General features: G+C 44.5%; 1 protein-coding gene across 3 annotated transcripts in view; it reads right to left on the reverse strand.

Moving 5' to 3' along the window:
• LOC126547239 (WD repeat-containing protein 47) overlaps nucleotides 1–18,156 on the reverse strand; it is a 188,957-nt gene that overhangs the window by 153,855 nt on the left and 16,946 nt on the right. The window contains exon 3 of one of the 3 annotated variants that reach the window (XM_055062825.1): nucleotides 9,222–9,323. The exons of the other annotated variants lie outside the window; for them this stretch is intronic. The gene's annotated coding sequence lies outside the window, so the exon portion shown is untranslated. The remainder of the gene's footprint in view (nucleotides 1–9,221; nucleotides 9,324–18,156) is intronic. 3 annotated transcript variants of the gene reach the window in all.

Below are 18,156 nucleotides of genomic sequence, written 5' to 3' on the forward strand. Positions count from 1 at the left end.
TTCTGGAACTACAACTATTAGTTTTCCTCTCAGGCTGGGCTGGGTCAGCAAACCATTGGGAAAACGGATCGGCGACTTGAGGAAGGCGATCATCATGAATTGATGGGGTGGTGACTCGAAGACGAGTCCGGAGGAAGATTAGACGAGTCATGATGCGGAAGTCAAACAGACATGTAGCTTAAGGCGCCCCCACTGCCAGGTAAATGGAAGCTGCGACGGTGGTAGAGTCATGCTATATGTCCCGGGAAACTGCATGAACAGCATATTGGCCGGTTATCAGGTGTTCGCCATGAGTTGATGACAGGGGCTCCAGCAGCCAAGTAAGGGACGGGAATCGGACGTAAAGGTGGCGGTGGCACATGGAAGGTGCTGGTGGTCTGGTAGGCATCGGGAGCCGGAGGACCGCATGGCCGGCGTAAGTGTTAGCATAAGTTAGTGGTCCAGCTACTGGCTGCGGAGGAGGGGCAGGTGGCAGTGCCTCGGCAACTTATGTCTGAATTATGTGACGAAGTGAAAGAGCCAAGGTTATCGACGGCTCGGGTGTACTAGAAGCCAGAAAAAGTTGGCATGCGACTTCCTGGTGGATGAATGGCCTTATCTGCACATTAAAGCTGAAATGTCGGCAGCGTCACAGTTGAAAACGAAAAAAGATAGATCTGCGGTATCCTGCTGAGTAGCACAACACTGACAGAGCTGTATGACCTTGGCAGTCGTCCGGGGGACTCTTGGCAACGAGTATCTGGAAGGCATGGTCATCGGTGCCTTTCATGATGTGCTTGATCTTGTCAGCTTTGTCCATAGATGAGTTGATGCGCTTGCAGAGCGAGAGCACGTCTTCGCCCTTGTGTTGAGCTTGACCACACAAGCGCTGCTCAGCACGAAGCTGGCAAACGGCAGGGCAGTTGAAGACCTCCATCAACGTTGTCATGAAAGCTGACCAGGTGGTAAGATCAGATTCATGATTGCAGAACCATAGGTTTGCCATGTCTGTCAAGTAAAAGGTCACATTAGTGAGGTTGGCGCAGTCGTCCCACTTATTATAGGTGCTTATACGGTCATATTCGGCTAGCCAGTCTTCCCCGTCGTGGTCGTCTGTTCCGCTAAATATAGAAGGAGAGTGCTGCCGGATGACGCCAGGGCAGATCATGGCCGTAGGTATGGGAGCAGCAGCCTGGGATGGCCCCAGATCATCCATTTCAATAGCTGGTGGTAAAGTCCGACTGCGGAGTTCCAAGATGCAGGAGGGAAACCCCGCACCTCCACCAAATACAATGGGAGTGTTTGCTTAGCAGCATTTGTCGTAGCTTTGCAGTGGTAGGCTGAAACAAGTTTGTTTGTTTGTTTGCCTTTACGAGTGGCTTATACCCACAATGGGGGATCGGCCAAGAATAGGGTGGCCTAATAAAAAAGATTAAACAAATCTAAAAAGAGGCACTATGGAAAAATTTTGAATAGCTGAAAGAACGAAGTCAGATAACAGATAAAATTTAAGAATTTAGCAAGGGAATCATTCTGATTCAATTATGTATCTCATAATGGCTGAACCAATATTTCTATCATAGGGTCCGAGAGAAGAGGTTCTGAAAGATAGACTACCAGGAAGTGTTATATTCAATCCAACACCATGAAAGTGTCTTTCTCAAGCATGTTTTCTTAATGGTGAAAGACAGCGACATCGCAGGAAGAAGTGTTCCATTGTCTCATGCTCACCACAGTAAGAGCACGAGGAGGAGAGCGCAGACCAGATCGGTGCAGATAACAGTTTAATGTAGTTATTTGACATCCAAGTTTTGTAAAGAGGACTTGAATTTTTTTATTACGGCAGAAGTTTCTACTCCAAGGAACTAGGAGGTGTTGGTAATTAGTTAAATCTATTAATGATAAGTTGAAAGAGTCTTGCATGACTGCATCTCCCCTTAACCTAGCAGTAGCTAGGAAAGCTGATACAGGAAGGATTGGAATAATTGGACCACTAAGGGCCGCTCTTGCCAAGCTGTTTGCTAATTCATAAATAACTAATCCTTTAGTAATGTGGGAAGTTGGGCTAGCTGGTGATTAATCATCATACCTTGCTGGTGAAGCAGCGCACTGACACGGACACAGTGAAGACGCACATTGTCGTCTTTTCTTGTGTGTCTTCACTGTGTCCGTGTCAGTGCGCTGCTTCACCAGCAAGGTATGATAACTAATCCTTTGTTGCCAGGCACCCATACCAACCTAATTAGTGCTAAGTGAGAGGGTATTAGAGAATGAAACGTACATGATATATGTGAACCACTATTTGCAGTGAGAGCTGAACATAAATTAAAGAAACTGTTAGACTACAACTTCCAAGATTGAGGAGTTCACTTTTCATAAAGTCAATGTAACTGCCAGAAACTCAGCTAAATATACTGGTATGTAGTCAAGAAGTCTTAAAGAGAATGAGCAGTCTAAAACAGAAAAGAAAATTCCAATTTCAGAGTTTTCTTCAGATTGTGATGCATCTGTCACTATGATTGTGTTTATTTTCATCTCCAGTAAGTGATTTTGTAACAGCCCATCTTATATATTGTGAGAAAGGTGTTTCATGTTGTTTGGACATATGTTGTCAAATACAATCTGGAGATTCTCTCTCTCACGTCAAAAGGAGGGACCTCACATAATCATACACCTAAGGGACCAGCAAGTGCTTGTACGAAGATGACCTGAGGAGTGTGGAACCGAGGCCAAGAAGATTGAAAAAATATTACAGGCTGAGATATAAAAATTATTTGTAATTATACAGGGGACTCCTACATCTTTAAGAACGAATGGACAGTTAACAGCCAAAATCTACACAAGAGACGGGAAATGTGCTTCTAGGTATGGTACAGTGTCGGCAACAAACTTTGGCAAAAACCAAGGCACAGGCGTAAGGCTTCCAATTCCAGAAGAACAAGGGGATGGAATTTATATGCTGGCGCTCGTGTATATAGAACGGATCCAAATTCCAAAATAGGCCATACATACATTTTATAAATCATCACAAGAGAGACTCTCCACATCCCCAATCGACTGTTGCCAAGCCTTCTTAGCATTCCAACTGCTTGCACTCCTTTTTTATTAATATATTGAACGTGCTTGCACCAACTAAGCTGGTTATCATATGTGCCAAGGAATTTTACTGAGTCCACCTGAGGTATGTGCTGCAGGCGGTAGGTAAGGTTTATATGTATTGGATCCCTTAGAGTAAAAACTATAATTGAGCATTTTCTGATGTTAAGAAAGGCGAATGTTCTGTAACCAGGTTTCTATGGAGCACAGGTATGTTTTTAACAGAGTACATAAAGAGTGCATGTCATTGTCTGATATGCAAAGAATGCAATGTCATCTGCATATACATATGTATATATGCCATAATGACAAGTTATAGAGATTATTAATATGTTAAACAATAAAGGTGAAGTGACAGCTCCTTGTGGAACCCCCCATGACTGTCGATGTCCATTTGAAGAAATCCTTTCACAGAGCAATAAAATTCTCTGTCAGTTAGAAATTCACTAAAGCATTTTATTATATATTTTGGGAAATGAAGGTTTATTAATTGATTTAATAATACTTCATGTTCTACACTATCATAGGCTTTTGATCTGCAACTTGTCTCTGGTGTCGTGCTAGTGCTATCCGGCTTTCCAGGTCCACATGAGCATGCCAAATGGAACAGCCAGATCTAAAACAAATTTGACAAGGGCTGAGTGCACCTTTGTCCTCTACTAATTTCGTAAGACGAACATTCAGAATTCTTTCTATTAATCTAACCAAATAAGAGGTTACAGCAACTGGTTGACTATTGTCCAGCGTGAATCCATCACTATTATACTTAAGAACCAGAATAATTTTAGCAAGTTTTCAACTGGAAGGTATGCAAAAAAATTGAACAGAATAGCTTATTACGTCTAAGAGGTCATCCGGGGAGTCCTTGGATAATATTTTAAAACATTTTTGTGGTTACTGCGTCCGTACCAGGAATGGAATGTGGCAGACTTTGCACTGACGTAGCCAGTTCCAGCATAGTGAGCTCTGTAATATCATCTGACCGGATTCGTAACTTGGTACATGGAGACAATAAGGAAGTGAATCGACTTTCTAAACTCTCTCCGATTTCTTCTATCATTCGTGTCATTTCTTCTCCAGTGAAAGCTATAGAGTCAATGTTACTCGGTCGTGGAACTATTTTTCTGCTACGAAGAAAATTGAAAAGTGCACTCTTGTTTTTAGATTTTGATAGATAATCGAAATGTTTGCAATCATAGTCGTCTTTTGCTTTAGAAGCTGTATGTCTGAAAACAGTTCTGTAGAATTTATAATCATTCCAACTTTTTGGAGACTGGCTATATAATAACTTATTCCAGGCCGTTATTCTTCTTTTATAATTGCGAGAACAGTCAGTATTCTACCAAGGGCTGTAGGAGTAACCGTTATTAGATCAAACTGCAAATCCCGATTGTTTGCTAGTTTTTTCAAGGGCAGAACAAATCTTCATTTTTTGTTCATCGAAAGCATCTGACAGGGATGAAAGCACAGAGTGCAAATACTTCTTGAAAGCATTGTAGTTTACAAAAGTTCGAACTTAGTTATCCATAGCTGTAATAGAGCAGGCTATTTCAAAGAACAGTGGCAGACGATCACTATTAGGGGCACAATCAACAGTCGACCATGAAGACACAGAGCGACTACGACTAGAGAATGTGAGATCGATTGCAGACTGATATTGGCAATGCACAAATGTAGTTGATCCAGAATTTTCACAAGAAAGATTATTGTCTAGTGACCGATTCCACAAACGGTTACTGCATGAATGTGCCTTTAAACCCCATGTAACATGATGTGAATTGAAATCCCCAGTAAGTAAAAGATCATGCCCACAGCTACCTAGAACACTGTCAAGGGACCTAGTTTCCCGCACACTGGAAGGAAAATAATTATTTATGATATAAAGTGAGCAACATCCAGGAACAATTTCTACAGCCAGAATTTCACACTCAGGATTCATCAGTTCAAATATAATTTTAGCTTTGTGACATATTTTGGCAGAAATAAATATAATTAGTCTATCCCCTCTTGTAGGGCAGTCTAGCCGAAAAGGTCTGTAAAATTTTTAATGAAAATTTTTCTCCGTTGGAAACCAAATTTTCTGTATTATTATTATATCCAAATTAAGTTGGTTAGTAAGAGAAAACAGATCTACAGAAGCTGATAATATTGAGCGGCAGTTCCACTGATGTATGTTCAACGATCCTATGATGAAGATGCTGCAGTCGTAAGAAACGTTTTTGATACACTTTGGTTCAAAGTAAACTTAGACTGGCATTTCTTAGATTTTGAATGGGGAAATGAGGAAAAATCCTCACTGATAGTCAACATAGCTCTTTTTTGAGCCCAAGCGTTATGTTCTGCGTCTTTCATTTCTGAATCTTGCATAGTCTGGTTGTCAGAAGCACTGTGAGCAGGAGGTCAACTAGTATATGCTGAACCATTTCCAGAGATAGTTGTCTCCCTCTTTCCATCGCTAGACTGTTGTACCGAACCTATGAGCTCATTTGCAACAGAGAATAGTGCAGAAACTTGCATTAGCATATTTATCTGCGAAGAAATAGCCTGTGCAATGCTTTCACCAAGGTTCACCAACAGCTGATCCATTGCCTTAGTCACGGCCTTTTGAACAGCATTTTCTATGGCTGCAGTAAGAAATAAGTCAGGTACTGTAGTCTGCCTAGCTGCAACTCCAGCATAGCCAAATGCTCTTTCTTTTACATATTTATAGCTTCTCTTCTGGAGCAACGTCTTTTGTCCATAGCTTTGAGTAGCTGTACATCTTGGGCCTGCATAGAACAGTTCGAGTAATCAGCTGCGTGGCTTCCATCACAAAGGCAGCATCGCTCGTTTTGGGAAGTACAATCACTTAGAACATGACTTTCTCCACACAAGCAGAACCATTGGCTTGATTTACACCCTCCGATACTATGGCCAAAACAGCAGCAATTGCGACATTGAAATGGATACAGCGCAAGAGGCTCTACTTTGATTGCAAGGGGCCATACCTTGATCTCTGATAAACAGGAAGTGCCAGCAAAAGTGGCTATCACCGATTTTGTTGGTACTCTGTTACTTTCCATGAGTCGATTACGGCAATATACAGCAATCACGCTAGCCGCAGCTAACTTTTCTAATGTTTCTGTCGGAGTTAGGCCTGAATCAACACCTCTTACTACACCCTTGATGCACGTAAGGTGAGTGGGGATAAAGGCACTCACTGGAGTGGCTGCGAAAGATGTGCACTTGAGTAAACCTGCAACACATGTCTTGTCTGCGGGCCTACAAACAATGCCTCTATGACCAAACTGCCTTACGCCCAAGATGGTCTGGTACAATACAGTAGTGGCGTGAAGAGCCTCCTGGATAGCCTGAGGGTTATTCAATCTGATGCAGCCTCCATTCGAAGGAACAAATGCCACAGGGATGCTGGTTACACCACTGTGTAGGAAGAAATCAAAAAATAACTCATGAGTGGGAAGAGATGCTGTCCAAGAGGAAAAGCCCCTCCCCAGGAAGTTCTTGGACATTAGCCTAGGCTGAAAAGCCGCAATACGAAGGAGAGATGATGTAAAACAATAAAAAAAAAAGGATAAGATCACCCGATACTCAGTTAAACCACTAGCTGAGCCGACTCGACTGCCAGCGCTTTTCAGTAATGATGATGATGGTCCTCTGTACAAATGGCACATACCCACCATGGGGGGTCGACCAAGAATTGGGTGGTTTCAATAAAATTATATTTAAAAAAATAGGGGAATATGTATTCTGCTCGGGGTTCTAATTATTGATTATAATTGACTGGTTTAGGAAGGCGGCCGATTTGAATCAAGGATGAAGTATTTCATAGCAGTGCAAACATTCTGGTGGCTGTACCCCAATGTGGAAGCTCCAAACAAAAGCAAGATGGAGATGTTCATGCAGAGGCCAAGATTGTTTAAATGCTCCTTACTAAGGAGAATCGTTGGCATGCAAGGAGAAACTGATCAATTATTTATGGTTCTCCGCACTGTATACACAAAGGAGATGCCGCCAAACCATGGAGTCCTGTGTGCATAAAAATTTAGTGTCGGGATGCGGCAGTGCAGCGTTGTGAATGTAATCTCTAATTTGCGTGTTAGGTAGCAGAATTTACGGCTCTAAGGGAATAGTAGGTGGTGACAGTCAGAATGCGAAGCCACACTAGATTTATATAGCTCCATCACTGTAAACCTTCTAAACCTAGCAGCAGTGATATAGGCGGTTGGGGGAATGGCAGATCCTAAAGGGCCACCCAGGCAAGCTTTTGCTAATGCGTCTGCACACTCATTCAAAGCAAACCTTTGTGCCCAGGTACCCCAAAAAAATGAAGCAAATGCAAATGAGACGGAGCCAAGAGATATAATGCTTGCAAAATTTTTTAGTCACTACACATTGTAAGTGATGAACATAGAGTGAGTCGGTGATAATTGCTACTGATGAATGAGAGGGGTTCAATTTGCACAATGCTAAATCTACAGCCAAGAATTCTGCTGTGTAGATACGAATAAAATTAGGAAGCCTAATCAAATAGGACCAACCTATAAAATGAGAAAAAATTCCTACACCTGCCTTTTTGTTTCTCAGCGAGGCATCTGCAGCTATTATAGCGTTGGTCTGAATATGACTCAAGTGATCTTCCAGCAAGTCATTGAGAACTTGTGTTGATAAAGATTTTGCATTGTTTGGGTAGATGTTATCAAAAATAATTTCTAGAGAGATGGTAGTAGACTTTGCTACAGTTATACAGTTTAACATTCAAGGGCTCAAGTAGCGCCTGCACGAAAACCACCTGTGGTGTATGAAAACGGGGCCAGTGGACATTAATAAATAAAGTAGGCTGACTAATAAATACTGTCTGGTGCCTTATAAAATGTGACTCATGCAGTCGCAGAAAGGTATGGGCTGTTAGTAGTCTAAATCTAGCCATTAACGGAGGCCCTCATGCTTCCAGGTACAGTACAGCATTCGATATGAGTTCGGAGAGACCAAAGCAGAGGCGAAGCGCATCCCATTCTATTAAAACAAGGGGACGAACTTTGTAAGTGGCTCCTCCAGAGAAAAGAACACACCCAAATTATAATATTGGCCTCACATACATGCTGCATATCATTAGTAGTTTGTCTCTTTGCATTCACAACTGATTGTTGCTCAGCTGTCGTCATATTCCAAGAGTACTGCACCCTTTTTTAGCAACATACTCAATATGCGGTAGCCAATTGAGTTTACTGTTGTAAATCACCCCAAGGTACTTGGTTTGTTCAACTTGGGAATGAATTTGTTCCAATAACAGAGATACCACTGGACTCCTTAGCGGAAACCCCAGCATAGCACTCTTGTTAATGTTGAGAGATAGCCGAGTTCCTTCCAGCCATTGTTCAAGTCTCCCAAGATAAGATTGCAATGTTCTGTAAAGAGAGTGAATGTCGTCTGTAGAAGCAAAAAAGGCAATGTCATCTGCGTAAACATATGTGTTTACGTCAGCATGACAAGGGATATATACATATTGAAGGGGAAGTATATATCAAGGGAAGTAATATATTGAAAAATAGGAGGGACAAAACTGCCCCTTGAGGTACCCCATGGGTCTGTCTAAACCTTCTAGAGACGATACCATTCCTAACACAGAAGAATTTTCTCGGCCTCAAGAACTCGGCTTTCAATCTTATAAAGCATTCAGGAATCATTCTGTCCAACAATACTGAATGCTCGACACTGTCACAAGCTTTGGCGACACCAAGGTGACCAGTGCAGCACACTGCCCATGGCGCCATGCAAGATGAATTCGACTCTCTTATGTCTATGTACGCGCACCAGATGAACAAGCCTAGTCTAAAACCAATTTGGAAATGGCTCAGCCGTTTTCTGGTGTTCACGAACTTCATGATTCGGACATGTAATATTCTTTCGATTGGCTTAACAAGGTTTGACATTAATGAAATAGGCCGAATGTTCTCCAGTGTATATCCGCTACCTTGATTTTTGAGCAATAATATTACTTTAGTGAGCTTCCATAGCAGTGGTATCCAAGCCCTCCCAATAGAATGATTAACAAAAGCCAATAAGCCATCAGGATACTCCTTATACAAAATTTTTATCATTGCGGTGGTAACACCATCAAGACCGGGGGCAGCAGCAAGCAAACTTACAATCACTGAGGCCAATTCCAGTAATGACACCTCCTCGAAATTGTCCACATGCCTCGTCTGGCAATCTACAGACGATGTCTCCTTGTCCCAATTGGCGAACATCTGTGATATGCAAATAGTGATTAGTCACAGCTTTAAGATCCACCTTAATTGCTTGCGGGTTGTTGATTTTGTGAGGACTGGACAACGTTGACACAGCATTTAAGAGAATAAATTTGGTTTTATGAGCAAAAGAACTCGGCAAAATTACAGTGATGGTGCCCGCGTACCAAACGCGGCTATGAAACTGAACTCATACTTGCGCAACATGCGACACAAGGTTGCCAGAATATGCGAAGGCTCACATCCCACTCCTCTTTGTTAAAGTCCATGATGGACATTCAATCTCACACTCCACCCCTCTTCTTAAAAGTCATAATCTCGCAGCCACTAAGGTTTCCGAACGAGATGCCGAAGCCGGTCACGATGGTGTAGTGTAACAGTCATTGTCACTTGGAGTAGGGTCTGACGGTTCACTTGCGGGTCCTTTATCGTTCTCGCTTACCGAAGAATTATCACTGGCTGTCTCAGCTTGCAATTCTTCACAAATGGCAGTGGTTGATTGTCTATCTGAAGTACTAGGCCTGACTTGAAGAAGTGCAGAGTCGACATATGAATGATGAAATGGCTTCGGTTGGCTCACGTGGGCAACCTTTTCGCTGGCTGTCGAAAGACTTTCCATGCCAGCATTGACATGGCGGATGACAAAAGTAATAGGAGTTTTCTATTCTGTGATCTTGTATGGGCTTTTAGATGTTGGTGCCAGCTTTATTGTACCATCCAAGAGCCAGTAATAGGCTCTTGGCTTTGGAGCCACACATACTGACTGACACTAAAGGTCATGTCGCCATGAGTTTTATCATATTGATATCTGCGACTATGCTAAGCCCTTGTGGTGTTTTCTTGTGCTTCAGCACAAGTCATTCCTTGTTTTGACGGACTCATCTCTTTGACAGCGAAACCTTTCTGTTGGTAGCTTTGGAATATACCCGTGGAGCAGTTCAAATGGCGAGAATTGTAAGCTTGTGTTCAGGCTTGTGTTCAGGCTTGTGTTCACGGCGAACACAGCAGCACAGTTTCTTTTCCCAAAGAGATGGATCGGAGCTGCACATCTTCCCAATTACTGAGAGAGTGTAGCATTGTGTGATAACAGAGTGATGTGACTGAATTGGCTATCTTGTGCACATGTCTTCCTTGTTTAAAGCCATCGCACGTGGTCCAATAAGCGATGCACCATGCCTACATAAACCCTTGCTGTTTGTGCAATAAAGGAATCTTGCAAAAGCTGCTGCTGTGTCCACATCGGTTATTACACTGGCGATGAGGCACGGTCTTGCCCGTGCAGGGAGGGCATTGCCGGCAAGATGGCCTTCGGCATTCGTATCGGCGAATTTCACTGAAATAGTAACTCTTCATGGGAGCATTACGTCGAGCGTATAGAATTATGCTGCACTGCAAACAAGCTCACGGAAGACGCCGACAAGAGGGCAGTATTGCTGAGCTGCTGTGGGGAGGATACATACTCTCCGATAGCTACCCTCATAAAGCCTTTCCGACCACCGAACGCTGACTACCAGTCCATCGTAAAAGCCATGAAGAACCACATCAACCCAAAGCCATCCGAGCTATATTAAAGATATGTGTTCTCGAAGCGAGATCAGCACGACGCCGAATCTGTCGCAGACTACGTTACAGCTTTACGTAAGCTTGCCAAGAACTGCGGTTTCAACGATAACCAGCTTCCTCTTGACTTAATGCTAAGGGACCGGTTGATTTTTGGAATCTCCGACAGCATTGTGCAGCAACGTTTGTTGGCCGAGAAAGACCTGACTTTTAAGACGGCCTATGATCTTGCAGTCACGGCAGAGGCTGCTGCAAAACATCAAAGGGTTATGGGCGGCCTGCGTCAGGACGTCCCAGACTTGACAGCAAAAGTGGACAGGCAACACATGAAGCAGCATAAGAATGGGCAAGATGAAAAAACTTCAAGAGAGCATTTAAAACGGCAGTGTTTCCGGTGTTTGGGCAACCACACTGCAAACCATTGCAGGTTTAAAACCGCAGTATGCTTCAAATGTTCCGTGAAAGGACACTTGGCCAAAGCATGCCGGAAGAATCAAAGAGGTCAGGTTAACCACCAGTTGGAAAATATGCCAAGCTCGGTGCAAACTGAGTATGATGACATGCTAAATATTGGTCAAGTGACTAGCGGTTGCCCGAAGTTTATGGTGGCCATAAGTATAGGTGGTGAAATAGTGCCCATGGAAGTCGACTCAGGAGCAGCTAGATCGATTATCAGTCAAAATACACACAGCAAACTCAAAGTGGCAAGGCACATTAAGCTTAAAGAAGCGGACGCCAAGCTCGTAACTTGGACTAAGGAAGGATTGGACGTCATCTGAAAAGCCACACTTCCAGTCAAATTCAAAGAACAAGACTTCCAGCTGCCGATACTCATTGTAAGAAACGAAGGTATCACACTTTTGGGTCGCGATTGGTTCAAGGACTTGAACATTAATGTCACTGGGCTCCACAGCATCAAACAAAACACAGAAGCCCTTATCAAAAAGTTTCCGGATGTTTTTGGCAAAACATTTCCAGCCACCGCCCTGCCACCACTACACAATGAGCTGAAGCAGGACGCCCGGCCCAAGTTTCTAAAATGCCTCAGCATTCCGTTCGCACTCAAGGATGACTTCATCACAGAACTGGAAAAACTGGAATGTCAAGGTGTTCTGCAACCGACGCAGTACTCCGAATAGGCCACCCCTGTGGTCATCGTCCGTAAAAAGGATGGGTCATTAAGAATATGCGGCGACTATCGAAGTACAGTCAACCAAGCGGTAAGGAACAACGTTTATCCTTTACCTACTAGCAAGGAATTTTCGCAAAGTTCGGGAAAGGCCGTATTTTTTCTAAAATTGACTTCACGCAAGCGTACCAGCAACTTGCAGTTGATGACACTTCAGCAGAAGTGCTCACGATAAATACAGTAAAGGGCCTGTACAAAGTGCGAAGTTTGCTGTTTGATGTGTCAGTAGCACCCGGATTATTTCAAAGAGCAATTTATACAGTGCTTGCAGGTCTATGCCAGGTAGTGGCATACCTCGACGACATTCTTGTGGCAAGTGAAACAGCATAGGAATGGCATCTACCCGTCAAAGGCTAAAGTCGAGGTGATTCACAAAGCACCTGCACCAAAGAACAAGAAGGAGCTCTAAGCTTTTCTAGGTATGGTGAATTTCTAAAATGGCTTCCTAAAGGGTCGGTCTGAAGTTGCAGAAGTCGCAGAAGCGACAGTACGTGGAACTGGGGTTAAGAGCAGCAACTAGCTTTCGAAAGACTAAAGACGTTGCTGACGTCCGAGTCACTTTTAGTGCATTTCAACCCTGATGCACCCTTAATTCTCTCTTGTGATGCATCACCCATGGGCGTGGGAGCTGTATTAGCTCACAGCAATGCTCAAGGACACGAACAACCTGTTGCTTATGTGTCAAGAACACTCACTAAGGCAGAACATAATTACGCCCAAATTGACCGCGAGGCTCTAGCTATTGTCCATGGGGTCCGTCAATTTCACCAGTACCTCTGTGGGCGAGAATTCCGCATCTTTTGACAGATCATAAGCCACTACTCGGTATATTTCAACTAGACAAGCAGATTCCAGTTGTTTTGTCAGCGTGCATGTTGCGGTGGTCTTTGTTGGTATCTGCTTACCAATACAAACTGGAGTATAGAAGGACGTAAGATCACGCAAACGCTGACTACCGATACCCAGTGACAGGAGGGACATCGAGCCTCCTGACGACGTCCTTTAGTTGGAAGCAGTGGAGTACCCTCCTGCGAGCACAGCAGATGTCGCATCAGCCACTCTGCGTGATCCTTGCCTGTCTCGGGTGAAGAAATGGGTCGCAACTGGCTGGCCAGAACAAGGTGTGCCCCCAGAATATGCCGCCTATCAGGTGAGGCGCGGAGAGCTGTCGTTTCACTGTGACTGACTTCTGTGGGGTAATGGGGTCGTACTGCCAGAAGAACTGAGAGAAAATGTCCTCGCCATTCTGCATGCAAATCACCCTGGCATAACGGCCATGAAAGCTCTGGCAAGGTCATATGTGTGGTGGCCAAAGATCGATGCCCAGATTGACGATTTCGTGCGTCATTGCAAACTCTGTCAAGAGAACAGGCAAAGCAAACCTAAAATGCCTGTGCATTTCTGGACGAAACCCGAAAGCCCATGGAGCAGAATTCAGATAGATTTTGCAGGGCCGGTTAAGGGCGTTTTCTTTCTTGTTGTCGTGGACGTGCTATCAAACTGGGCCGAGATCGAGATAATGCCATCGCTTCACTCCTTAGCTGTGATCGAAAAACTGAAAAGAATGTTTGCTTCATACGGATTGCCGGAATAAATTGTTTCTGATAACGGCACAGCCTTCTCGAGCAATGAAATGCAATCTTTCTTGAACAAAAATGGTGTGCGCTACATGTACACAGCGCCATACCATCCCGCAAGTAACGGAAGGGCTGAGCGCATGGTTCACAAGCTAAAGTGCGCGCTCCGAAAGCAGAGCCAGGGCACAGTGGCATGTAAAGTTTCTCGTTTTTTATTCAAGCAGCACTCCACGCCCCACTCGGAAACCGGGAGGACGCCAGCAGAACTCATGCTGGGCAGGAGCTTCCACTCTGTTTTGTCGAGACTGCACCCTGACGTGAAAGGCCCTGCATGTACCGAGCTGCCATCCTCTAGAGAGTTTCTACACGGTGACCCCATGTATGTGCGGAACTTCTCCTGTGGTCCGAAACGGCTGGCCACACGGATACTGCATCGCTTGGGCCACGTCATGTACAAAGTACAGACTTCAGATGGTTCAGTACACCGACGTCATCGTAACTATGTGCGGAGAGCATGGGATGCTGTACCGATAGTCTCTCACGCTAACCCCAGCTTCAAGCTTACAGCGGCTGAAACTGCAGTGCAGAGATCACCTATTCTTCCAACGACACAAACTGCAGTGCAGAGATCGCCTATGCCAGAAGCTCCGCAAGCATACCGTAGGTCTACTTGTGTACATCGATTAGTGCTTCGTTATGGCCTTGACTACTAGGTGAGAAGGGATGTGATAACAGAGTGATGTGACTGAATTGGCTATCTTGTGTGCATGTCTTTCGTGTTTAAACCCATCGCACATGTGCTGATAAGCGATGCACCGTGCTTACATAAACCCTTGTTTTTTGTGCAATAAAGGAATCTTGCAAAAGCTGCTGCTGCATCCACATCGGTTGTTACACATTGCCTCTCTCTACCAGCCCATTACTTACTGCATGATAGGTGATTGAAATGTGCTGATGAATGCCATGAAGTGCGAGAAAGCACTTGAATTCGTTCGATTCAAAAGTACGACCATGGTCTGACAGGCAGTGTCTGGAACACCATAGTGATAAAACATGGAATATAAATGCTGAACTATATCCCTTGCGAAAGTTGAGAAGACTGCAGCCGGAACTATAATGCGCGTGGCAAAGTCTATAACATTAAGTATGTACCTTCTGCTTTCGGTAGAAGGCACTGTCACATGGTCCAAAGCAATGGTGGAAAATGGAACCTCCGATGACAGCATGAATCCCAATTTACCGACATTCTTGGTCACTGAACGATTGTTGGTTTGGCAAGTCTGACATCCATGAACATACTGCATTATCACAGCGCTCATTTTTGGTCACCAGTAGCGTTCTTGTACCTTCTTCAGTGTAAGGTTTTGTCCATATGGCCACCATTATCATGTGCCAGCTCAAGTATAGACTGCCGTAACTTATGTGGGACAACAATAGTGTTCAGGCTGGGAGATGTACGATGGTATAGCATGTCGTCTATTATAAAAAAATCTCGGGGTGCATCAGCATCATCTAGTAGGCGTTGGCATATAGCAGAGCACTCCTCATCTTGCCCTTGAAGCTGGTAAAGTGTGGTCATGGGCTTAAAGGCAATACAAGCAAGACGTGACAATACATCGGCAATTACGTTCTGCTTGCCAGGCTTGTGCTGCACAGTGAAGTTAAACTCAACCAGGTCCATTAGCATACTAGTAAAGCGCTGCGATGGTTTCATATTTGTGGTGAGACATGCTACAGACAGATTATCTGTGAGAAGACAAAACTTCTTGTTCAGAAGATAGCTGCGGAATTTGTGGCAAATGGCCCAATGTACGGCCAGGCACTCCCATACATTGCTGTGCAGCTTCTTTCCAGCACAGATCAATACTCTACTGGCATACTCAAGCACCACATCGTTACCATCTTGACACTGTGACAGTAGTGCTCCAAGGGCTGAGGCAGAAGCATCCGTGGTTACTGTTGTTTGGGCCGAAGGTTGAAAATGACCAAGAATATGTGCTGATATAAGAGCTTCACGGATCACATGGAATGCTGACTCGCTGTCGGGTGACCACTGAAAAACTCCCGTTCTTAAAATGTTTTGCTGAGGAGCCACTACCTTGGCAAAATTTGGGATGAAGCATTGGTAAAAGTTCACGGTTTGAATCCACAAAAGCACTGCCTTGGCAGTTGTCCACACAGGCATCTTCAAAATGGCTTCTACCTTTGCTGGGTCTGGACGTTTCCCATCCTTTGAAATGACAAGGCCAAGGAATGTCAAAGATGTAACGGAAAATTGGCACTGAGAAGGTGAGGCTTTGAAAGCATTGTCCTGCAAGTGTGTGAGGACTTCATCTAACAAGTCGATGAATTCCAGAAAGGTTGTGGCGAAGAGGGGGATGTCGTCTAGATAAACTCTAACTCCACATTTTGGGTGACGAGGCTGTAAGCTCTCAATGAGAGTGTGCATGGCCTTTTGAAATGTAACAGAGGCATTCTTTAGTCCAAATGGCATACGCGTCCATTGAAACGTGCCCCGATGTGTGATGAATGATGTTTTGGGTTGATCTTGTGGACGAACTCTGATATGCCCAATAAGAAAACTTCAAATCGAGACATGTGAGCAGAGAGCAACTGGCGATATCGTCCATGATATCATCAGCATTACACAACACTACTGGCTTGCTTGCTAAGTGGTACGTATATGGTTTGCACAGAATCACTTCTTTGTAGGCTGCGAAACAACGACTGGAAAGCCCAAAGGCTTGAGGATGGTACAATGATATGTTTAGCAAGAAGTTCTCGATATTGGCGCTCAATGAAGTCGCGGTCCTCTTTGCTGTATCTGTAAGGTTGACAGGCATATGGTAATGCATCAGGCATAAGGTCAATAGAGTGTTCAATCCCTTCGTAAAGGCCCAGCCCAGATCATCATCATCCATAGCGAAGAGGTCGACATACTGGCGCGAGACGTTTTGAACTGTAGAGACTTCTTGCTGTAGCTGTGCACCTAGGCGAGCATTGTGCAGCTGTGAGCATTGATGTTCAAACTTGTCATCATTCCTGAAAAGTGGTATCTCTGATTCACATGGCACTATTTCAGGTAGCTCTTCATGCTGTTCGAGGGATAACCATGTCGGCTGAATGTTGCCTGGTAACGGTGCAAACTGCAGACAGCCTGTAGATGACGCTACTTGTGTGAAAAGGAGAAATAGTGCTACTGGGTAACACAACAGCACTGGACATCCTTGGTAGCACTTTCTCCTGGCATCGCATCACTATACCAGTGCTAGGATGGTGAATTTCCGTTGGATGGGATGGCCATACAAGGAGCTCAATGTGAGCTGCCTCAAACCAGTTCTCCCCAAGAATCAAAGGCAAGGGGTTTCTAGCCAGAACTAGAACCTTGAGTACTGCAGAAACAGGACCAACAGTGATTTGAGTACATAATGTACCAGCCGGTATGACGGTACCACCACCTACAACAGGTATGGGAGGCTTGGCCCATGGTAACAGGTTGGCAGATCCAATGACATTGAGCATGGTATGTTTAGAACCACTGTCTGGGAAGGAATCAACAGTGCCTATAAGTGAAATGTCTGCTTGAATTGCAGCACACTGCACAAGTGACTCCTCAAGTGGTTCTGAAGCCTGAAGGCATGCCATGGAAGCAAGGTTCGTTTACTGGCTGGATAGCTGTGGGGCATTGGACTTGGGATGGGGGCACTTCGATGCAAGATGGCTGGTTTGGCGACAGTTATAGCATAAGGCCTTGCTTAGATCTTCTCCAGGGCGATAGGCAGGTGCGCCATGTTGGGAGCCGATTGTAAGATAGCGAGTATCTTGCTGGTCCAATGGTAAGGAGGAAATTTGACGTGAACCTGATGAATCAGCTAGACTCATTTGTGAACAAGCTGTGTTGTCCGAAACATCAGGATGCTGCACAGGCGGCAGACTTCGGAAGACAGAGGAATATTCCATAGTTCTATCAAGCTGAGTGGCAATGGCAAGAAACGCATCCACAGTCGGCGGACGTTGTCCTGCGATAGTGGTTGCCAAGTGTGTGTCATGCACTCCCTGTAATGCATACTCAAAATGCTGTTGATCAGTCAGTTGGACAGGACACCTCGAAATGATGCGTAGTTTGTCTGGTGACTATGTGCTGCCACTGCAGGAGCGTAAGTTTGTCCCCAAACTGTTCTTCGAAGGCAGTCTTGAATTTTTCCCACGTGTCGCAGTGACTTCCTGTCACGCTTTTACAGTCTGCAGCAGGGCCACGGAGTTTACCAAGTGCTACAGTGAGGAAACTGGTAATGGAAACTGGTACATAAGAAGCTGATCAATGAGTTAGCGGTAAGAGGAAAAATAGAGGAATTCCGGATCAAGCTACAGAACAAACATTCGGTTTTAACCCGGGAAGAGGACCTTAGTGTTGAAGCAATGAACTACAATCTTAAGGGCATAATTAAGGAGTGTGCAATAGAAGTCAGTGGTAACTTCGTTAGACAGGATACCAGCAAGCTATTGC

This window comes from Dermacentor andersoni, chromosome 1 (genome assembly GCF_023375885.2).
Source record: "Dermacentor andersoni chromosome 1, qqDerAnde1_hic_scaffold, whole genome shotgun sequence".
NCBI lineage: Eukaryota > Metazoa > Arthropoda > Arachnida > Ixodida > Ixodidae > Dermacentor > Dermacentor andersoni.